Below are 8,420 nucleotides of genomic sequence, written 5' to 3' on the forward strand. Positions count from 1 at the left end.
AGGGATTGGCTTGGTGGACAAACAGTGTGGGGGGGGGGGTGAAGCCCGCTGGGGTTTAAATGTGTCCGGCTTTGGATTTGGGGCTTTTTAAAATGTTGTCTTTGCAACGTCAATTTAGTCAAGAATTTGGATTGAGGGCATTGAAATCCACAGGAACTGAATGTAAACATGCCTGGGATAAACATAGATCCATCCTAAGAGAAAATAGAGGAAATAGTATAAGGACAGACTAGATGGACTAGGAGGTCAATCTTCTATGTTTCTATGAATGAGGAAGGAAAGAGAAAGAAAAGAAAGAAAGAAAGAAAGAAAGAAAGAAAGAAAGAAAGAAAGAAAGAAAGAGAATTTAAACATGCCTGGGATAAACATATATCCATCCTAAGATAAAATACAGGAAATAGTATAAGGGCAGACTAGATGGACCAGGAGATCTTTTTTCTACCATCAATCTTCTATGTTTCTATGAATGAGGAAGGAAGGGTGGAAGGAAGGAAAGAGAAAGAAAGAAAGAAAGAAAGAAAGAAAGAAAGAAAGAAAGTGAATTTAAACATGCCTGGGATAAACATATATCCATCCCAAGATAAAATACTGGAAATAGTACAGTATAAGGGAGACTAGATGGACCAGGAGGTCTTTTTTCTGCCGTTAATCTTCTAGGTTTCCAGGTTTCTAAATATTTTTTATCAGGGTTTCTGTATATATGTACGTATGTATGTATTTATTTATTTAATTTTTCATTTATTTATTTCATTCATTCATTCATTTATTTTTGTGAGCAGAAAATTAATTTAAAAGCCTCGCAAAGCAACAGATGCAACCCTATTAAATCTTTCTTTTAAAGCCTCTGGTGTGTTTTCTGTCCCCTTTCTTTTCACTAGGGAATAACCTTTTAAGCTTATTTCTGTTGCGTTTTCAAACCGAGGTATCTGATATCTTTAACCTGGATACATTACCCTCAACACCTCTGCCTGCGTAACCAGATTTCACCACCACCACCACCACACACAATCAAATTATACCAGGTTTTATACCCCTGAGACTGGCCTTCTACGTGCGTGAATTGTGTAAAAAAGAAAAAAAAGATTACAATTTAATCTAGTTTAATAGATACTGCTCAAAAAAATATAGGGAACACTTCTCTCTCTTCCCTTTCTTTCTTTCTTCCTTTCTTCCTTCCTTCCTTCCTTCCTTTCTGTCTCTCTTTCTCTCTTTCTTTCTTCCTTCCTTCCTTCCTTCCTTCCTTTCTCTCTCTCTCTCTCTTTCTCCCTCCCTCCCCCCTCTCTCTTTCTCCCTCCCTTCCTTCCCCCCCTCTCTCTCATACACACACACATATTTGTTTTGCCATTTTGATATTACTGCAAAGCACTATGGAGTATATATAAATTCTATTACATCATATTTATCCTGTGTTTATACACACATATACAAACATTTGCATGTGCACAAATGTACATACATCTCCAGTCTCCAGAGCGGTTTTGTGAGATAGGTGACTGTATATGTACAACGAGTCTACGAAGAGGGGCGGCATACAAATCTAATAAATAAATAAATAAACTTGTGTATGTGTGTGTTAGTGTGTGGAGGCAAGTTGTTGTTAATTGTTTTAACTGTCTGGAAATTTCTCCTTAGTTCTAAGTTGCTTCTCTACGTACGTACGTACGTACGTATGTATGTATGTATGTATGTATGTATTTATATTGGAATATATATGCATATGTTTTTAATAGAATTATGCCTAATACAGTAGACTTAGGATATACCTGTATCTCACATGCACACAAACACACAAAATACATTATATCTAGTCTATTCAGTATAGTTTTATTGGGTTTATATTAATATATTAGAAAAATATGCAATTAATATATATTAAATATATATATATATACTATATATACTGCTCAAAAAAATAAAGAACACTCAAAGAACATGATATAACTCCAAGTAAATCAAACTTCTGTGAAATCAATTTTTTAAAAGATTAAAGGTTAAAAGATCAAGAAGAAACTGAATATTATAAAGTATGGGACAAGGTTTACAATTGGTTAGAACAAAAGATTAAGGGAAAATTAATTAATGGCTAATCAATAGATAATTACAGAGAATATTCCAATAAATTGAACATTTGTAAATGAAGTAATAGGCAAATAAGGGTATATATTATTTCTAGAAATTTCATGTATAATAAAATTTTACTCTGAACGACTTCTAAAAAAAAGTAGGGTGGATAAAAGCTCTTGTATATGTTTTTTTGTTGTTTTGTGTATGTCAAAAAAATAAATAAATAAAGGAGAAGACTCACACGAGTCAGTTCCTTCTCCCCTTTGCACACCATTTGGGGGTTCCTCGGCAGCGCAAATGCACAATCACACTTGTGATTTTAATATAAAACTGGGAAATTGCAAACTATAGTAGCAGTTCCAGAGAAAGACCCCCTCCCCAAGAGAATTTCACCCTATGGTGAAAAAAATGGAATAAATTTTTAGAACTGTCCAGAAGACACCAGGAAATAATCTTTTCACTGGCTGCATATTTAAGACCTCTATGGACTTCTTTGGCTGAGCATGGCCTACCCTGCAGGGCTGTTGTGAGTTGTGTTTGTAAAAGTAGAAAAGCCCAACTGGATTAGTTCATTTTTTTAAAAACCCACCACTTTACACAATTTTTAATCAAATGCCTTCAGGAAGCTCACTTATGTAGAATCCACACACACACACACACACACAAACACACAGGCACACACATAAAACTCCGGCTCATATTTTCTGAGATCCATGTTAAAGGAAATAAAACCTGGCTAGTAATATATTTACAGTACTTTAAACTGGCTTAAAATATATAATGGATAGATATTCAGATAGGGGCTTTTAAGTGCTTGTTTGTTGAATTAATCACCATCGGGTGTTTTACACAAAACACAATCTCATAAGCCAGAATTCACAAACCAGCATTAATACAACACCAGATCCATTAGGGATACTAATTAGATTGACCCATTGTGTTTGGCGCAGTCAAAATCGAACAAAAACCACGCGTGTGTGACCACAATCTGATTTTGTTAAAACTTCAGTCTCGAACAACAAAGATATTAGAACAGTTTTCTAACCAGTAGCTTCTTGGTTTATCCCACTGGTTTGAACTGGCGCAAGATCGGAATTCTATCCCCCCCATTGTATTTTTATTTCCTGCAGAAATAATGTTCTTCCACGCAGGCAACACAATGGACCACAAGGAAGGGTGGACACACCTACGCAAAATAACCCAGCCCGAGACGCTTAACTTTAGCAAATTAATTTGATCGATATTTTAAATATGTTGTGCAAACATGGTAACACAGCTGCAAACCCCCACCCCATAAAAAATAGTCTAGCTAACCATGGGAATGAAAAACACTTTAAATCCCCTTTGCACTTTAGCGGGTCCAGTGTAAACCCAGATTCAACCCAGAGCACATTCACACAACCCCTTAACCTAACCGGATCGGGATGGGCACCAAGTTATTATTATTTATTGGATTTGTTTGCCGTCCCAAGTCTACGGAGAGGGGCGGCATACAAATAAAATAAAATAAAATAAAATAAAATAAAATAAAATAAAATAAAATAAAATAAAATAAAATAAAATAAAATAATAATAAATCTGTTTTACACTCTGCCAGTTTTTCTCTACCAACCCAGGTTGGCTTGGCGGACGTCGTCTTACATAGAGCTAGACAAAGGCTTAAATCCAGAACCCAGGTTAAGGGTGTCATGTGAATGCCCAACCCCACCACTTGGGTTTTCTAGATTGGAAATAGAATAAGAGAGTTGCAAGGGACCTTGGAGGTCTTCTAGTCCAACCCTCTGCTTAGGCAAGAAACCCTACACCCTACATCCTTCACCAACCCTACACCCTAATCCTTCGCCAACCTTACACCATAATCCTTTGCCAACCGTACACCCTACATCCTTTATCATCCCTACACCCTACATCCTTCGCCAACCCTATATGGCCTACACCAATCCTACAACCCACATCCTTCCCCAACCCTACATCTTACATTCTTCACCAATACTACACCCTTCATCCTTCACCAACCCTACATCCGTTGCCAACCTTACATCCTAGATCCTTTGCCAACCCTATACCCTACATCCTTTGCCAACCCTATACCATACATCCTTTGCCAACCCTATATCCTACACCAATCCTACTACCCTACATCCTTTGCCAACCTTACACCCTACATCCTTCACCAACCCTACACTCTAAATCCTTCACTAACCTTACACTCTACATTCTTCACCAACCCATCACCCTACATCCTTTGCCAACCCTATATCCTACACCAATCCTACACCCTACATCCTTTGCCAACCCTATACCCACATCCTTTGCAGCCACCCACTCAAATTCCCAGATTTTGTGTGATTGTGTGAACTCAGTATCTGTCTAGCCGAACAAAGGTGTCAATGCCCAGCTGGATACCCCAAGGGCGGGGGTTTCATCCCTCATGTCCCCACCCTCAAATTTCACCTTCCCCCCCCCCCCGGTTCTTCCTCTCCTACCTGGTCAACGGGCATCTACGGGCCGGCAAATTTCAGGACTTGGCTGGCGCCTCCGTGGGGAGGGTCTTTCCTTCGCCCCGCCGATCCCGACGCCCCCCCGGGTCTGCCCCCTCGGCATGGGGAGAGGTCGGGCCGCAGCCTGCATGCCCGGCTTCCCTTTTCTAGGCTGGGGCGCTTTTGCAGACGTGCGTTCACCTGGACTTGCTCAACGCCGGGAGCAACCGCGCCATTTCCCGGCCAGCGGCGGGAAAGGAAAGAGAAGCGGAGCGAAGCGAAGGAGGGAGGGAGGGGTGGATGGGGAGGGGGAGGAGGGGAGGGGGAGGAAGGGATGCCCCCTTCCCCCTCCCCCCCCTCGATTCCCAGGCTTTTCCAACCCTGGAACACAATGCCCATTAGAAGTGACATCAATTATATTAAATTTAAATTTTATATTCCCCCCGATGTTGGGAGAATTTGGGGCGGTGGGCACGGGAGGTGTAATTGGGGCGGTGGGAGTCGCTGTCTCTCCCTTGCACCTGTTTGTAAGGCGCAAAGGTGCTCCGTTTGCGCGCCAGGGTGGGAGCAGGTCGTGCGAACCGGCTAAGTAAGAACCACGCGTGTTCTTGGGGTTGGGTGGGGGCGCGATGAGGTGGATTGAAAGAGCCCGGCGTGAGGAAGGGGTTTCTCATCTGGTTTCTTTCTTTCTTTTCCTTCCTTCCTTCCTTCCTTCCTTCCTTTTTCTTTCTTTCAAAACAGCCCCGGCCGTCCAAAGGCTAAAACGCGCGACTTTGGTCCTTCCCACGAGCAAGCGCGTCAAAGGGAGCCAAAGCAAAAAAAACCCAACAACTTTAGGAGCTACTTTTATTTTACGTTATCCTTACACGGCTGGTGGGGGTGGTGCTAGGGGGGGCTTGGAAAATAAGACGTGGATCAAAACTCGGGTTCTTGCGCACCAATATCTCGCTTTTAATTTTTTAAAAAAATATATATTTTCTTTTTTAATATCTTTGTAATTCGCCCTGACAACGAAGGAGTGGCGTGCCGTGGTTGTGTTGTAGAAATGATAAGAAGCGTGTCTGTCTCTGTGTGTGTCTGTTTGTGTTTTTGTGTGAATTTTACACACAGGCTCAAGCGCGCGCGCGCGCAAACACACACGCTGAAAATGGACCGAAAAATGAGATTTTGAAAAACTTTCGCCTTTCGTTCTTTTTACTCCGACCCGAGTCCTTGGAGAGGGGCGGCATACAAATCTAATAAATAATAATAATAATAATAATAATAATAATAATAATAATAATAATAATAATAATGGAAGGGCTAATAAGGGAAGGGCTAATAATAAAGAATAAATAAAGAATAAGTACGTATTGGCTTGGAATCTTTCTCTTTTTAAAAAAATCCACTTTGTGAATGATGGATCGAGCGCGCTGGGGATCTGCGATCGTTTTATGAATTATTCCCATTTTGGGGTCGTTTGTGATGCGATTTTTATTTCGGGGGGTTTTTTTTGGTTTATAATTCACTTTATGACTTTGGTGGAAATCTTATTATTTATTTTGGTTATTTATTTAAACGTACAGGGTAAATCGTGTTCTGTCTTTTTATTGATCAGATTTCTATACCGATCTTGGGCAGTTGTACTGTTTTATTATATAGATATATTTTAAATTGTGTATTTTGTGTTTTCCATTTTATGTTTGATATTTATTTTCTATTGTTTTTCTAAACAGCCATTTTTTCCTCCACCTCGCTTAGATCCTTACACCTGCTTGGATTGTACATCGTTTTCTTGTGAAATCTTAGATTTCTCAACAAAACAAAGAGAAAAAAACTCCACCCACCTTCCCCACTCCCTTTTTCTCCCAGCCCTCCCCCGAAAACTTAGCTCGCCCCAATTTCACCTTTTCCCAAAAAATAAATATACATTTGAATGTCAACGGTCTCCATCTTTTGCCGCTTCGACCCAAACCTCTCATCGATGGGGCGTTGGGTTGAAAACAATTTGGCTTTCCTGGAACCTGAAATAAAGATTGAAAAGGTGCTGGCGGATGAAAAATGTCATAAACTAGCTTCTAGCCACGATAGGATTGTTTGTTGGTTGGCTGCCTGTCTATTGTTCCCTCCGCATTTAGCGCTCCAGCCAATAACAGTGAAATCGTTGTTTGCCCTTGTTTGCTGCTAATCTTCTTCTTCTTCTTCTTCTTCTTCTTCTTCTTCTTCTTCTTCTTCTTCTTCTTCTTCTTCTTCTTCTTCTTCTTCTTCTTCCTCTTCTTCTTCTTCTCCTCCTCCTCCTCCTCCTTCTTCTCCTTCTCCTCCTCCTTCTCCTCCTTCTTCTCCTTCTCCTTCTCCTCCTCCTTCTCCTCCCCCTCCTCCTCCCCTGTGTTCTTTCTTTCCTTCTTCTCCATCTCTTTCTCCTCTTGTCCACCTCCTTCCTTTCTCCTTCTTATTCTTCCATTTTCTTCCTCCTCCTCCTCCTCCTCCTCCTCCTCCTCCTCCTCCTCCTCCTCCTCTACCTATTATTATTATTATTATTATTATTATTATTATTATTATTATTATCATCATCATCCGCTCGTTCCAAATATTCCCACTGGGGTCTGTTCAAGAAAAGGGAACTCCTTTTGAAAAGCTATCCACGCACACCGATATTTCGGGGCTGTCTTTGGGAATATTGTGTCTCTGTGTGTGTTGCGTTGGGTGGCCATTTGTTTACCTGAACTCATTCTATAAAACGTGCGCGCAGGGGGGGGGGGGTGGCTTTGTAAGTATATGAATTTCTAATTCAACCAGAACTTCACAAATTCAGACGGGCTCGGATTAATTGCTAAAACGGGGCGGGAGGGAAGCGGGGGGAGGCCGCGGAATTGGAGAGGATCGCCCGCGTCTCGTGGGAATGAGAGGGAGAGACCTGGGCCCTCCGTGGGGTTGGTCTGAATCTGGATTCCCCGAGTCCGCTCCCAACCGAAGGCTTGCCGCCTTGTGAAGTCGGAATCGAAGTGGTTTCTCTTCGCCGGACGGCTCCGAAAGGGGGGGGGGGGGCGTCGCTGCAGGTGAGGGGGAAGCACTTGATCCGATAGAGGGTAAATCCGAATCGAAGGGTTTACAGAGAGAGTCAGAGGTGGGGGCTTCTGTGCATGATTGGGTCGATTTGACAGAGAGAGAGGCAGACAGACAGACAGATAGATAATAGACAGACAGATTGACCTACCGACAGACAGACAGATAGATAGATAGATGATACATAAATGATAACTTAGACAGTGACTGACCAACAGATGGATGGATGGATGAATGGGTGGATGGATGGATAGACAGACGAGAGAGAGAGGGAGGGAGAGAGAGAGAGAGAGAAATAGATAGATGATAGACAGACAGGTAGATGATAGACAGACAGACAGACAGACAGATAGATGATAGACAGACAGATGATAGATAGATAGATAGATATAGATAGATAGATGATAGACACAGATGATAGATAGATAGATAGATGATAGACAGACAGATAGACGATAGACAGATAGATAGACAGACATGATAGATAGATAGATAGATAGATGATAGACAGATGATAGATAGATAGATAGATAGATAGATAGATTAGACAGACAAGCAGACAGACAGACAGACAGAGATAATAGTGACAGAGATAGATAGATGATTAGGGGAGTGGAGGATATAATTTGATGTGTCTAACTTAATGAAAAGAAGGAGATGGGCATGGTAGCACTCTTCCAATATTTGAGGGGCTGCCCCAAAGAAGAGGGGGTCCACATATTCTCCAAAGCACCTGAAAGCAGGACAAGAAGGAATGGGTGGAAACCCATCAAGGAGAGAAGCAACCTGGAATTAAGGGAAAGAAATTCCTAACAGGGAGGATAATTAACTAGT

At 41.4% G+C, this 8,420-nt stretch overlaps 1 protein-coding gene across 1 annotated transcript in view; it reads right to left on the bottom strand.

Annotated features, from left to right (window-relative positions):
- TP73 (tumor protein p73) overlaps nucleotides 1-4,737 on the bottom strand; it is a 68,016-nt gene extending 63,279 nt beyond the window's left edge. The window contains exon 1 of the mRNA XM_070759086.1: nucleotides 4,551-4,737. The gene's annotated coding sequence lies outside the window, so the exon portion shown is untranslated. The remainder of the gene's footprint in view (nucleotides 1-4,550) is intronic.
- Nucleotides 4,738-8,420: the final 3,683 nt, after the last annotated feature.

The sequence above is a fragment of the Erythrolamprus reginae genome, chromosome 8 (assembly GCF_031021105.1).
Source record: "Erythrolamprus reginae isolate rEryReg1 chromosome 8, rEryReg1.hap1, whole genome shotgun sequence".
NCBI classification, from domain to species: Eukaryota; Metazoa; Chordata; class Lepidosauria; order Squamata; family Dipsadidae; genus Erythrolamprus; species Erythrolamprus reginae.